Raw genomic sequence first — 14,081 nt, 5'->3', positions numbered from 1 at the left:
ATTTTAAGGAGGGTGTGCATTTAACAGGCTATTTTTTTCCCGAATTCTTCACTTCTTTTATTTGAAAATGTTGATTTTCTGAATTTCGGAGCTGCTGTCCCCTTCATCCCCCCTCCCCGCCCTCTGCGTACGCCAGATCAAAATGAGGGATGATACAGTGAAATTGATGAAGGAACACCAGGTCCGTACACAGGATTTTCTTGAGGGAGAGGCCAGATCCATGTACAGTATGTGTGTGTGTGTGTGTGTGTGTGTGTGTGTATGTGTGTGTGTGTGTGTGTGGGTGGGTGGGGTGTGTGTGTGTGTGTGTGTGTGTGTGTGTGTGTGTGTGTGTGTGTGTGTGTGTATATATTCATTCATTCATTGTTTTCTGCCTAATTGGCAGGTTTTTCACTGCAATCTCCAGCTTTCCCTGTTCTCTGCCTTACGCTTCGTAATAGCATACGACCCAGTTAATTTAATATCATCCATAAGCTGATATCTCTTTCTTCCACGGACTTTTCCTCCTTCAACCATTCCCTCCAAGGCATCTCTTAGCAGGCAGTTCCTTCTTAGACAGTGTCCTAACCAGTTTCTTTTCCTCTTCTTGATGGTCTCCAGTATAGATCTTTTTCCACCAACTCTTTTCAGTACGGCTTCGTTTCTTACCTTGTCCGTCCATTTTACACGCTCCATTTTTCGCCATGTCCACATTTCAAAAGCTTCGAGTCGTTTCTCTTCATTTCTTCTCAACGTCCAGGTTTCTGCACCATATAGTGCTACACTCCACACAAAACATTTCACTAATCTCTTCCTTAGACCTATGTCCATGGGTCCACAAAAAACATTTTTTCTTCTATTGAAAGCTTCTTTTGCTATTGCGATTCTCATTTTCACTTCTTGTTTGCAGCTCATGTCACTGTTTATAGTGCATCCGAGGTACTTGAAGCTATCCACTTGCTGGATTCTTTCACTGTTTGCTCTCACATTAATATTCCTTGGTTTCCGTGCTATAACCATTGCCATTGTCTTCTTTACATTTATCTTCATCCCATACTGCTCACAGCTGCTGTTTAACTCTTCTAACATACTATTTATGGTTATTTCATCCTCAGCGAATAATGCCATGTCATCAGCAAATCTTATGCAGTTTATTCTTCTTCCTCCCAATTTGACACCTCCTGTGCCCTGGAAACAATTTTTCACTATATCTTCTAAATAGATATTAAACAAAGTAGGCGATAGGCAGCATCCTTGTCGGACTCCTCTTCCAATTTCACAGCCTTCTGTCATTTCGTCTCCTGTTCTCACTCTAACTCGTTGATTCATGTGTATATATATATATACATACACACACACACAGTGATGGGTGGCTATTTGGGGGGACCTGGGGCCAGTTGCGTACGACGTTTATTGTCACTTTTGTACGTACACGTACTATTGCCTCTTAAAGCTTAGTCTACCAAGTAACTGTCCCCTTCCCCAGTTCTGGCACCCAATCGCCGACACTCGTCAGAAGTATTCGGATAGTTCTGATTTTCGCAATGTTTTTCAAATTTACTTTATTTTCTTATACCAGGATCATGGAACAGCCACGATAATTCTATGTTTAGAAAATTATATAGCCCTACTTATAAATTAAATTATACTCACGTTAGCAATTGTTATTACAATAGAGAATTCTAAATGTGAGTTAACCCATAGTCCGCTACGAAGGATCATGGTTATATGGTTAACGAAAGAGAGAGAGAGAGATTTTCATCTAGTAGCCAGTAATGGCGATTGTGTGCCAAAACTGGGGAGCAAAGACGACTTACTTTCTCTTAATAGACAAGTTTGAGTATGAGTTTTTGTTTTATGTCCACTTTTATGCACAGATAGACAAATTGGGACTAGATCTACAGTTTAAAGTGGGATCCGAACCATTATGCGCCTCCACCGGTCTTGCATCAATAGCTATAAAACTAAAGGTATCCAATATCGCAGACTTCAGATTTCTGGAGACTGCGTTTCTACACAAGAAACATATTCATTATGTTATTTTCGTAACTTTTTACAGGTTCACATTTAAATATTTCATTGCTCGAGAGGGGAGAATGGCCCTGTGGCCCCTCCCCTGGGTACGGGACTGCAATGAACACTTATACCGCAGCCGGAATTAAAACCCAAGACTCCTGGTGCCGTAGCGTGCTGTGGTACGCACTCTGTTGTGGAGATCGGCAGGACAAGTACTAAAAATCAGTCTTGCCAACCACTTTTCGGCAATGTCCCTACAGATATAGTCAAAATGTCCCTACAACTGACCAAATGTCCCTACGCCAAGTAAAGCGACTAAAAAGAAAACAACACCTCATGAGCATGCAAGACAGAAGATAAAATATACACTTTTACTTACCAAATCTTTCTGCTCGATGCCTCCGCAATTTATGAATAACGTTGAATCGTTTACTGTTGATTATGTTATTTGAAGTCGTACATATCAGAGATTTATATAAAGGTGTAAATGAATTTAGAAAGGGGTGGCAACCTAAACTAAACTTGATCAAAGATAAAGATGGTGATTTTCTAGCTGACCCAAGCGATATTCTAAATAGATGGAAGAACTACTTTAATGACCTTTTAAATGTTCATGTAGGAGATAAATCAGAAGTAAATGAAGTCCACACAGCAGAACCTTTAGTTCCAGAACCTAACTTCACTGAAGTTAAAGATGCTATTAAGAGGCTAAAGAATAACAAAGCACCTGGCATTGATTTAATACCAGCTGAGTTAATTAAATATGGTGGAAATTCGTTAATATGTCAAATTCATAAATTAATTTGTTTAATATGGAATAAAGAAGAAATCCCTGAACAGTGAAAAGAATCCATAATTAGTAGTACAAGTGGCCCGGTACTGAAACAAGAATTGAGGCTCGGTGAGGCTCGCAGTGTTGCCAACCGCTTATTCGAAAAAATCACCAAGGTTTTTGGTCTAACCTAACCTAAAACAGCAAGGAGTTGGCAATTTTGCTTGAGAGTTCAGAAAACCGGAAGTGAGGCTCGGTGAGGCTCGCAGTGTTGCCAATATTTTACTCGAAAAAAAATCACCAAGGTTCTTGGTCTAACCTAACCTAAAGCAAGAAGCTGGCAATCTTGCTTGAGAGTTCTGCAACCGAAAATAGGACTCGCAGTGTTGCCAACACCTACTCGAAAAAAAATCACCAAGGTTTTTGTCTTGGTCTAACCTAACCTAAAGCAAGGAGCTGGCAACCTTGCTTGAGGCTTGTCTTACAGTGCATAAAGCAAAATTGGCAACCTACTGGTATTTTTGCCATGGCTTTTTACAAAAAAAAAGAGAGAGGAGAGAGAGAGGGAAGAGTTAAACAACCGACAGCTGCCAACACCCACCCTAACCTAACCTAACCTAACCTAACCTAACCTAACCTAACCTGACCCACCCTAACCTAGCCTAACCAAACCAAACCAAACCAAACCTAACTTAACCTAACCTAACCTACTCTAACCTAACCTAACCTAACCTACTCTAACCTAACCTAACCTAACCTAACCTAAGCTAACCTAACCTAACCTACTCTAACCTAACCTAACCTACTCTAACCTAACCTAACCAAACCTAACCTAACCTACTCTAACCTAACCTAACCTAACCTAACCTAACCTAGGCTGTGTCCGGATTGGCAAGCGCTCCGTCCAGTTTTCTCCTGTTGCTCTTGCGTGCTGCTGAAGTCACGTCCAAGTTGTCCGAATCTGCATGTTCTCTTGTAGTAGGGTTGTTATTTTTCCTGCCAGGTGTCAGCTCGAATTTTACCTACCGTGCTCTGGGGTGCAGGCGCATCGCACCGAAGCAGAAGGCAGACGCCAAACAAACATGACAATGATTTATACCTATTTACTACCCATATTAAAAATTTAACACGCTATTTTATTATTTACAATTTTTTTTGTATTCAGTATTATCGATAAAATGTTAAAGTATAACTGAGTTTTACATCTTCTAATCAGTAAATGTTGTCTGTACAAAGTGAAAGTTAGAATATGGCTGCCAAGTGCAGCGTCACAGGGAGTTCAAGCGTGCATCTGTTGCTCCTCTCTGTTCTCCCCTTCGACTCCACGTCTGCCGCGAATTCGGACAACGGAGGTTGGCTAAGTCCCCGGATGGAACGGTGCTCTAGGTGACATCTGCTACCGATTCGGATGCGGCCCTAACCTAACCTACTCTAACCTAACCTAACCTAACCTAACCTAACCTATTCTAACCTAACCTAACCTAACCTAAAGCAAGGAACTGGCAATTTTACTTAAGACTTGCCTTACAGTGCATAAAGCAAAATTGGCAACCTACTGGTATTTTTGCCATAGCTTTTTACAAAAAAAAAGAGAGAGGAGAGAGAGAGGGAAGAGTTAAACAACCGACAGCTGCCAACACCCACCTACAGTTTTTTTTGTCTAACCTAACCTAAAACAAGGAGCTGGCAATTTTACTTAAGACTTGCCTTACAGTGCATAAAGCAAAGTTGCCAACCTACTGGTATTTTTGCCATAGCTTTTTACAAAAAAAAAAGAGAGGAGAGAGAGAGAGAGAGGGAAGAGTTAAACAACCGACAGCTGCCAACACCCACCCTAACCTAACCTAACCTAACCTAACCTAACCAAACCTAACCTAACCTAACCTAACCTAACCTAACCAGGTCTAACCTAACCTAACCTAACCTAACCTAACCCACCCTAACTTAACCTAACCTAACCTAGCCTAACCTAGAGAGAGAGGGAAGAGTTAAACAACCGACAGCCCACCTACAGCTTTTTACAAAAAAAAAGAGAGAGGAGAGAAAGAGAGGGAAGAGTTAAGCGTATTATCTGCTTTCATGTTAGATTTTACCAACCTGTGAGCTGTAGTGTTTAGGTGACAAGCGACCTGCTCAAATATGAGTTGGCAGCACTGACTTATAAACCTATTGGGTTCTCTTGGCATGTTTTTTCATGATGTGTTGCTAGGCTATTGAGCATCTTGGCGTATACAATGTATATATTTTGAGAGGGGGGTTATAGCTTTTTATGCTGTATGAATACTGGGAGCTTGACAGTGACAACCACCAGAGTAGGTAAACCTACATCCAGGAACTGGCAACACTAGTTTCTGACAGTGAATTTGAAATAAAATATTAAACAAAATACATGAGTAAGCACTGTGATTACAAATAGTACCAGTGTTATGCCCCCAACTCCAACTGGACAACTGGGGAAAATAATTGTACAACAATTTGTACCTAATTGTACAATACTTGTACCTAATTGTACAACATATACACAGACATAAAAGAGAGAGCCTTCCCGTAACTTATTTCATGTACAATTTATATGATTTTACAACTGTGAAAAGAAAGCATATGTGTTCTGTATGCACACATTTATTCTTATTTTTCGAAGTTGAATGAAAACACGTGTTTTTACGCTCTCGTAATACTGACCTTGCCCCACTGATTTTAAATTGCTTCCATCTGTTTTTTTTCTGTGTTATTTCCGCATGCACGCAACATTCGCTTTCAATAGTTTAATGAAATACAGAAGGAGTGTTAGTTTAGCAGGTTTTGAGTTTACAATTTATTAAATTAAACAATAATTTATGTAAGAATATACTTGTACTTACCGAACACAAAATAATAAAAAGCACATGTGAATATTTGCGTGTGTTCATGTTATATGACGGCTGAGTAAAAAATAATATTGACTCCCCGAAAGATAAAAGTTCCTGGTTCGACATCAGATGCATGCAAATTTTATGTTTTGCTCTCCAAAATCTTGATTTTTATGTTTGTGCTATTTGTCATACAGCAGAGGAGAAGAGGGGAGAGGGGAGGGGAGGGGGTACTATTAGCGCCATCTATTAGCAAACAATAGAAATAAAAAGTAGGGTCAAATTTTTTCAACACCCAAAAATTTTAAACGTCCTCGTTTAGTAATACGATCAGCAGAAGATGTTTGAAGGAGTACTCTTAGTCGATGAAGCTAATTGCTAGGGCCCATATATTGCTAAAATGTTCTTTAATTTACATATTTCTCATACCGCCATATGTTGTTCTAGTTGACTTCTTCCAAAAAAATGCTAATTAGCGAGAGTTAATTAAGCAAGGCAAGTAAAAGAAGCAAATAGGACAATATGTGGTGGCGTGGAAATATGTAAAAATTCGAATTAAAATTGGGGGATATTTTGCATTTTTTCCCTATAATGTACAAAACATTTACCGTACATAATTTTTTCTATTTACATCAGTATAAAATAAGAGGAATGTGTGACAAAATCCATATTAATTAGGAAGGTATGTTGTATGCTAGGTTAGCTAATTGTGTCTTCTACAGCTTCACTGTATAGAGGGAAGATGGAAAAAGAGAGCTCTACAAAAACTAACGCTCTTAACAATATTGAACGCCCCGTGAAAATTATATATAAATAAGGCATAAGCGTATTATCTACTTTCATGTCAGATTTTCCCAACCTGTGAGCTGTAGTGTTTAGGTGACAAGCAACCTGCTCAAATATAATACTGTTGACAATATTGAACGCCCCGTGAAAATTATATATAAATAAGGCATAAGCGTATTATCTATTTTCATGTCAGATTTTCCCAACCTGTAAGCTGTAGTGTTTAGGTGACAAGCGACCTGCTCAAATATAATACTGTTGACAATATTGAACGCCCCGTGAAAATTATATATAAATAAGGCATAAGCGTATTATCTACTTTCATGTCAGATTTTCCCAACCTGTGAGCTGTAGTGTTTAGGTGACAAGCAACCTGCTCAAATATAATACTGTTGACAATATTGAACGCCCCGTGAAAATTATATATAAATAAGGCATAAGCGTATTATCTACTTTCATGTCAGATTTTGCCAACCTGTGAGCTGTAGTGTTTAGGTGACAACCGACCTGCTCAAATATAATACTGTTGACAATATTGAACGCCCGTGAAAATTATATATAAATAAGGCGTAAGCGTATTATCTGCTTTCATGTCAGATTTTTCCAACCTGTGAGCTGTAGTGTTTAGGTGACAAACGACCTGCTCAAATATAATACTGCTGACAATATTGAACGCCCGTGAAAATTATATATAAATAAGGCGTAAGCGTATTATCTGCTTTCATGTCAGATTTTCCCAACCTGTGAGCTGTAGTGTTTAGGCGACAAGCGACCTGCTCAAATATAATACTGTTGACAATATTGAACGCCCCGTGAAAATTATATATAAATAAGGCATAAGCGTATTATCTGTTTTCATGTCAGATTTTCCCAACCTGTGAGCTGTAGTGTTTAGGTGACAAGCGACCTGCTCAAATATAATACTGTTGACAATATTGAACGCCCGTGAAAATTATATATAAATAAGGCATAAGCGTATTATCTGCTTTCATGTCAGATTTTCCCAACCTGTGAGCTGTAGTGTTTAGGTGACAAGCGACCTGCTCAAATATGATACTGCTGACAATATTGAACGCCCCGTGAAAATTATATATAAATAAGGCATAAGCGTATTATCTATTTTCATGTCAGATTTTCCCAACCTGTGAGCTGTAGTGTTTAGGTGACAAGCGACCTGAGTAGGTGAAACCCAACGTTCTGGAGCGGTCTTTTGACCTACTTTTCGCCTTACGACATTTTACTATAAGGCTGTCTCCCCTTACGATATTTTTCTGTAAGGCTAGACCGGTCCTTTGACCTACTTTTCGCCTTACGACATTTTACTATAAGGCTGTCTCCCCTTACGATATTTTTCTGTAAGCTCAGTTCTAGAGCGGTTCTTTGACCTACTTTTCGTAGTAGGTGGAATGGGCGATCCTAGAACGGTCCCTCCCCTACTTTTCGCGCGCAGTGTTGCCAGCTCCTCACTCGAAAAATCACCAAGGTTTTTGTTTTACGCACTAAACTAACCTAAAGCAAGGAGGTGGCAACCTTGCTTGAGGTATTTTCTCGCAGTGTTGCCAACTCCTCACTCGAAAAAATCACCAAGGTTTTTTTTTGGGTCTAACGTAACCTAAAGCAAGGAGGTGGCAATTTTGCTTGAGGCTTGCCTTACAGTGCATAAAGCAAGGTTGCCAACCCACTGGTACTTTTGCCATAGCCTTTTACAAGAAAAAAAAAGAGAAAGGGAAGAGTTAAACAACCGACAGCTTACCCACAGCTTTTTTTGGTCTAACCTAACCTAAAGCAACGAGCTGGCAATTTTGCTTGTGCAATCAACCCGGTCGACCGCCCTCAAGTGGAGGTTAGTGTTGCCAACTCCTCACTCGAAAAAAATCACCAAGGTTTTTTTTGGTCTAACCTAACCTAAAGCAAGGAGCTGGCAATTTTGCTTGAGGCTTGCCTTACAGCGCATAAAGCAATTTTTGCCAACCTGCACACACTAAACAAGGAGAGCCGGCACTGCTGTAAAAGAGAGAGAGATGGGTGGATGGCAACGCAGTATGTGTGTGCGTGTGTGTGTGTATAATATGTAGCATTATTAACTAGAGTGTGTTGGCAATTTACTTACAACTAAAAAAAATAGAGATGCCAACGTTGGTGTAAGATGAAGAGAGAGAGAGAGAGAGAGATTTATGGCTGGCAACAGTAACGAGCGAATGCGCCATATCGTAATTTTCCAACTCCGTATATCGTGACCTTTGTAAACCTCTCTCGGGGGAAACACGACGTGTGCCACACACACGCGCGCGCGCCTGTATTGTGACACAAGCAAACAAACAAAATAATAATTGTCGTTTTTAGGATGCCTGGCCCCTATAACCTCGCGAGGGTGCGTGGTGCCCAACACAGTTCTAATGGCCGCGGCTAACAAAGTCATGCCTCTGTAGAGTTTCACGTGTTTTTTTTTCCCCAAACTTCCATGAAACCCTACAGAGGACCTCCGTAATGCATGCAACGTGTACTAACGACTCTAGTATTATTTTGATGTTGTAATATTTTTGGATATAGAGTTTTATTGTGAGATATAGATAAAAATAATTATGTTTATTATAATATTTTCTTGATGAAGATGGAGAATGTATGTGCGTGTGTTACAAATAAAGTTGCATGCTTTTTTTTCTAGTGTGTGTGTATGTGTTTTTGATGTTTCGACACCATCTGAAACGATAAAAAGAAAGAATTTTATTGTTAATTTTCTTGTGTAAAAACAACAACAAATTTTTTTGTGCAAATTCTGATTGTCTCGTGCTATAGTGATGAAAAAAAAAAGATATTGTAACTGATAACTAATGAAATTGACATTTGTAACTGATCTGAACTAGTGAAATTCGTATTGTGCCATTGTAACTGATTGTGCTAGTCCAAAAATTACTTATTGTGAAAGAAAAGATGTTAAAAACTTGTTAAAACTGCTCTGTGACCCTCTCGTTCTTCACGTCGTAGGCGAAGGACTTCTCTGCAATCAGGATGACACTGCATAGGGTATCCTCGGGCAAGGCATTGTGGAACTCGCAGACGACCTTGATGTTGGTTCGATCGTTGACCACAACCTTTTTTCTCTTAGATGTGTTGATGACGGTCATGGGTCTCCGTGCTTTGAACTCGCTGGGCGTGTAGTACATGTCCACGCTTCCCTCGGTCACGCGTTTGTAAGCCGAGAACGCTTCGTAAAGTTTGAGGTAGTCGTTTTTGGTCACGTCGAGGTTGTAATTCTCGCGCGGGAACACTTCGTTGCGTCCATTCTTCAGATAAACGTTCTTGATCTTGCAGTCGTCGAACTTGCTGGAATCTTTTTCCTGATTGTTATTGCGCCCGGTCTGAAAGAGCACCACGACGAAATCTGGCATGTCGAACTGTATGTTGTTGAACTGCGTCGTCACGTCGAATTCCATGTGACTTCCGGACGCCAACTTCTGCACGCACTGGTAACCGTGAAAGTGAATCGGCACCTGCGGACTTTTCAAGATCTCCGCTTTGTACTTGAGGGCGTAGTTCGTTTCGTATTCCACCACCGGCATTCTCAATTCCATGCTCCGGATGACGCACTTGGCTGCTTCGGGTAAAGTGTTGGCTATCGGCGTGGTGCCGTCCGGACCCAAAGTAGCGTATCGCATCAGTGCGTCGTTGTCGTTGGCCGCTCTTCGAAACGTGACGCGCAGTCCTCCCTTCCACATTATCTCCTTGTAGTCCGAGAAGAATCCTGGAAGCAGACGCATGGGAAAGAGCACCGTGTGACTTCTCGTCGATATTTTGGTCCCGGCTTCGAATCCTCCTGCCTGATAGTACGCTGCGTCCGTTTTGGATAATTTCAACGTTCCCACTGCCGTCGACGTGATGCCTGGATAATCTATTCTGTCGATGACGGTGTTGTGTTTCCTCACCTCCACCTGCGAGAACAGGTGAGGCACGAAGTTGTCCACGAGTATCAAGTTTGCTGCTGCGGGAAACGCGTCTCCGCTTTCCTTCTTCACCACGTCGAATTGAAGGTAGAGGTCCGCTCTGTGAGGATGAACGAACCCATCCCCTACGTCCACGTCGTATTCGATCTCCCTGTTCGCCTCGTTCAGATTGGCGAACGTGCGACGGTTGGGAGGGAAAGATTGCAATTCGTAACTTTCGATTTGCTCCATTTTACATGTATGGTTATTTATTATACGTTGATCTCCACGATGGCCGTCGTAGTGGCACCTGCGAAATCCACCACGTCTCCTTTCTCGTTCGTCACCACCAACTCTATGTCGTCTATGCGGTTGCGACATACTGGAAAATAGATCGGCGAAGAGGGCGTGTAGATGATCGGTTCCATGAACTCGGAACTTGGTTTGAAAGTGGCTATGATTCCCGTCTGCTTGTGACTTCCCAGTAATCCGTCCGAGGATTTCGTGATCATGCCTTCGGCCACGTTACAGTGTACGTTCAGAGTTTCGATGGCCAAGAATTTAGGAATGTTGGTTGCTACGTGCTTGATGCCAGCTTCGAGTTTGGTGTCGTTCTCGAAACCTAAAAGTTCTCCCATGGTGCCCAGGTCCACGGTCTCCGTCGCGGATAGGATTTCCACTCTGTGCGTGACCGAATTTTGAGAAAGGTATGTGCCTTTGGGTAATTGAGCTTGCAAAGTGGAAAGATTGTATTGTCCTGGCGTGACGACGATGTGTTCGCTTCCGACACTAATTTTGTTGTTGTGCTGCGTAACATTGGGTATGAGGTACATGCTGTAGAATGCACGCAGAGCCACGGATTTAGGATAGACGATGTCGTCGTGCAGCGTGAGTTTCAAGATTGAAGATTCGCTCGTGAGATGGAACACGCCCATCCTAGTGATGCTGTTTGAGGTTCCACAATGCTTTCTGGAAATCCTCGATCGTAGGGTTATTTATTTTAGAGAGAAACGCGAGCATGGAGAGGCAGAGATGACCGCAGTTCACGTCTCCGAAATTTTGAATGCGTTCGTCGTTGTAGTATATGGAGGTTTTGTTTGTTTTCAGATAATGAATTAAATTTGTAGGTGGAACACCTCCGAAAGAATCGAAAACGAATGCCTTGTCATCATTTTTGTGGTAACATATCCAATGCGTGCCTGGATTTTCTTGACCGTCCAAGTTGACTACTCCGCATTCTCTTTTTTTCACGGTTGAAGGTAACGAGTCGGACATGAAAACTCCTCTGAAGTGTTTGATTTGTAACGGTTCGATCAGAGATTCAATGTCTCGGTTGGTGAGTGCTTCTGTTTCTTTTTTTTAAACTTTTTCATCACGCCCTTCCCCCCTTTCTTCTCCATGGCCAGGTTGTGACGTTTCTGTTCTTCCAATTCCGCCTTGTTCTTCTTCGAGTCGATGACGGTTTTTGCGATGGCGGCGCTTCCGCCGGCCAAACTTCCAACGGCCCCCAATGCTGCCAGGATGGCCGGGATGCTGAATATGAAACCTCCGATCTTTTGCTGTTTCCGCGAACGCTGCAATCTTTTCAATTGAGGTGTGCTGAGCAGCAATTTCATTCCGTGTCCTTTCGACAAGCAAGAACGTTTCTTCTCGCGTTGTTTCTTGGTGAGTAACCCATCGAGAGCACCTAGATTTTTTAGATTCGAATATGGTATCTGGTACACGACACCCTTGGGCTTCATGTTGATGCTCTATGTGTTATTTTCACGGTATGTTATTTATATATATATTCTGAGATTTTTCTTGTGTAGTTTTTTTTACGGTATGTTATTTATATATTTTCAAGGCCTCGCAGTCGTTACACAAATTCTATTATGTGCATCGTTTTCTTGCCAAGAAGTTCCTTTGTCCCCTTGTACACGATTCGAGTTTTGTTCTCGATTAAAATAGATAGCTTCTCGTCGGATAACATGTTAGCGTATCGATCTGGTAAAAATAGACTGTATTGTGCGTTGAGCAACAGGCGTACCTTGGGACCATACTGGGTAGAAACGATTGAACCGGAAGTTATCGTGTAAGGTTTGTCGACTTCCAATTCCTGAATTTTTACATACTCGACTGACAAATTTAGCATTTGTTTTAATGCTTGGAGATCACTCATTTTTTCGGTCGTCATATCAAAAAAAATTTCAGAGTGTTAGAGAGAAATTTAATTGTTTTTCACGATGTGTGTTATTTATATATACCGAAGATTATTTTTTTTCACGATGTGTGTTATTTATATATCAAGTTTTTTTTTTGCGATTTGTATCGTATATATATTATTATTTTTTTAACAGAGGAAGAAAGTTCGTGCTTCGGAAAACGCGAGGATGTGCGTAGTGATATCTTCCGTCTCCTGCATAGACTTGTACCAATCATCAGTATACCGTCTTCTTCCCTGCCTTGCCTCGTACAGTTCGTCCGACCTATCGTTCAATTTCTCCCCTGCAGCCGAAAGCAGAATGTTGAGATCACCGCACCTCAGGCCGCTGATCTCCCGAAGAAGGTCCTTGAGAACCATTTCACAAGGGGTGCGAAATTCCGGCGTCGTTCTTGCCATGATTACAAGTTTATTAACATCTCCGTTAACTACCTTTTTGAATATTTTAGATAGTAGCTCGGGTGGCAAATCAGTTATACGAGACATGTTGTTTTTTTTACTGGATGTTATTTATATACCCCACCCCAATTTTTGTTTCGTGTTCATGGCGATGGTGGTACCCAGTGCGGCGACCCGTTCACCCAGCGATGCGTCTCTGCTCACGAACCTTTCGAAAGCTGCGTGCTCTAACTTTCTGTCTGCTTCGTGACGTGCATCCAGATCCGTCTGCGTGGTGTTGTAAGCGATGTCGTGATCTTTGCATGCGGCGTCCAACGGATTCACACCCTTGTCTCCTCTCTCCAATCTTTTCTCGAGTTTGGTACCCGGTCCGCAGTACTGATAGCCAGGTAGATGCATCTCGAAAGGTAACTTGTTGATGATGTCGTTTACGAGTCCCTTTCCTTCGGCCACGTTCCAGAATTTCGGAGGCAGCGTGTTGATGATTTTGATGAGGTAACCTATGCCCTTGTCGTCGTTCACGATGAAGTTGGAAAGTTTCGTGCTGATCATGTCCACGATGCCAACCTTCTCGTTGTAGAAATTACGGTTGCCTGCATTCTCTTCGCCGGCTATCACCAACAATCGGTCCACGAGTTTCCTCACGTCGTCCACCCAAACGAATTCTTTGGGTAACGTGTTGTAGCGTTTGACCCCGCTGCCTGTTTTGACCTGGTTCCAAATCGGTTTGATGAGATTCCTGTACTTCTCGCCGCTGCTCGATTTCACCCTATTCTGCGAGGCGTCGTTGTTCTGGTACAAGGCATCCGTCATGATCAGAATTTCCTTGTAACTCTGGTAATCTTCGTCGGTGTAATCTTTCGGCTGCTTTTTGGCGACGAGTTCCCACAGTCCCACCGTACCCGGATACCTGTTCCAACTATCCTTGTCGCCTAAATTGACTTTAATGTCGTTGCCTTCGAAGGTCACCTTCGATTTCCCAATCTTCCACACCACACCGCCGCCTTCGCTGGTTTCCATGCTGGGATACAATCCGAACACTTCATCCTTGTCGAATTTCCCCGTGCTCAGGTAGTCTCGTGCCAAAGGTCCCAACTCGATTTTATCCGAAGACGACGACGCGCTGCCTATGGCTCGACGTCGTGCCGGTGCATCCT

The sequence above is a fragment of the Lepisma saccharinum genome, chromosome 25 (assembly GCF_977018435.1).
Source record: "Lepisma saccharinum chromosome 25, izLepSacc3.1, whole genome shotgun sequence".
Classification (NCBI taxonomy): domain Eukaryota; kingdom Metazoa; phylum Arthropoda; class Insecta; order Zygentoma; family Lepismatidae; genus Lepisma; species Lepisma saccharinum.
The sequence above is the reverse complement of the archived record's forward strand: the minus strand, read 5'-3'. Positions refer to the sequence as shown.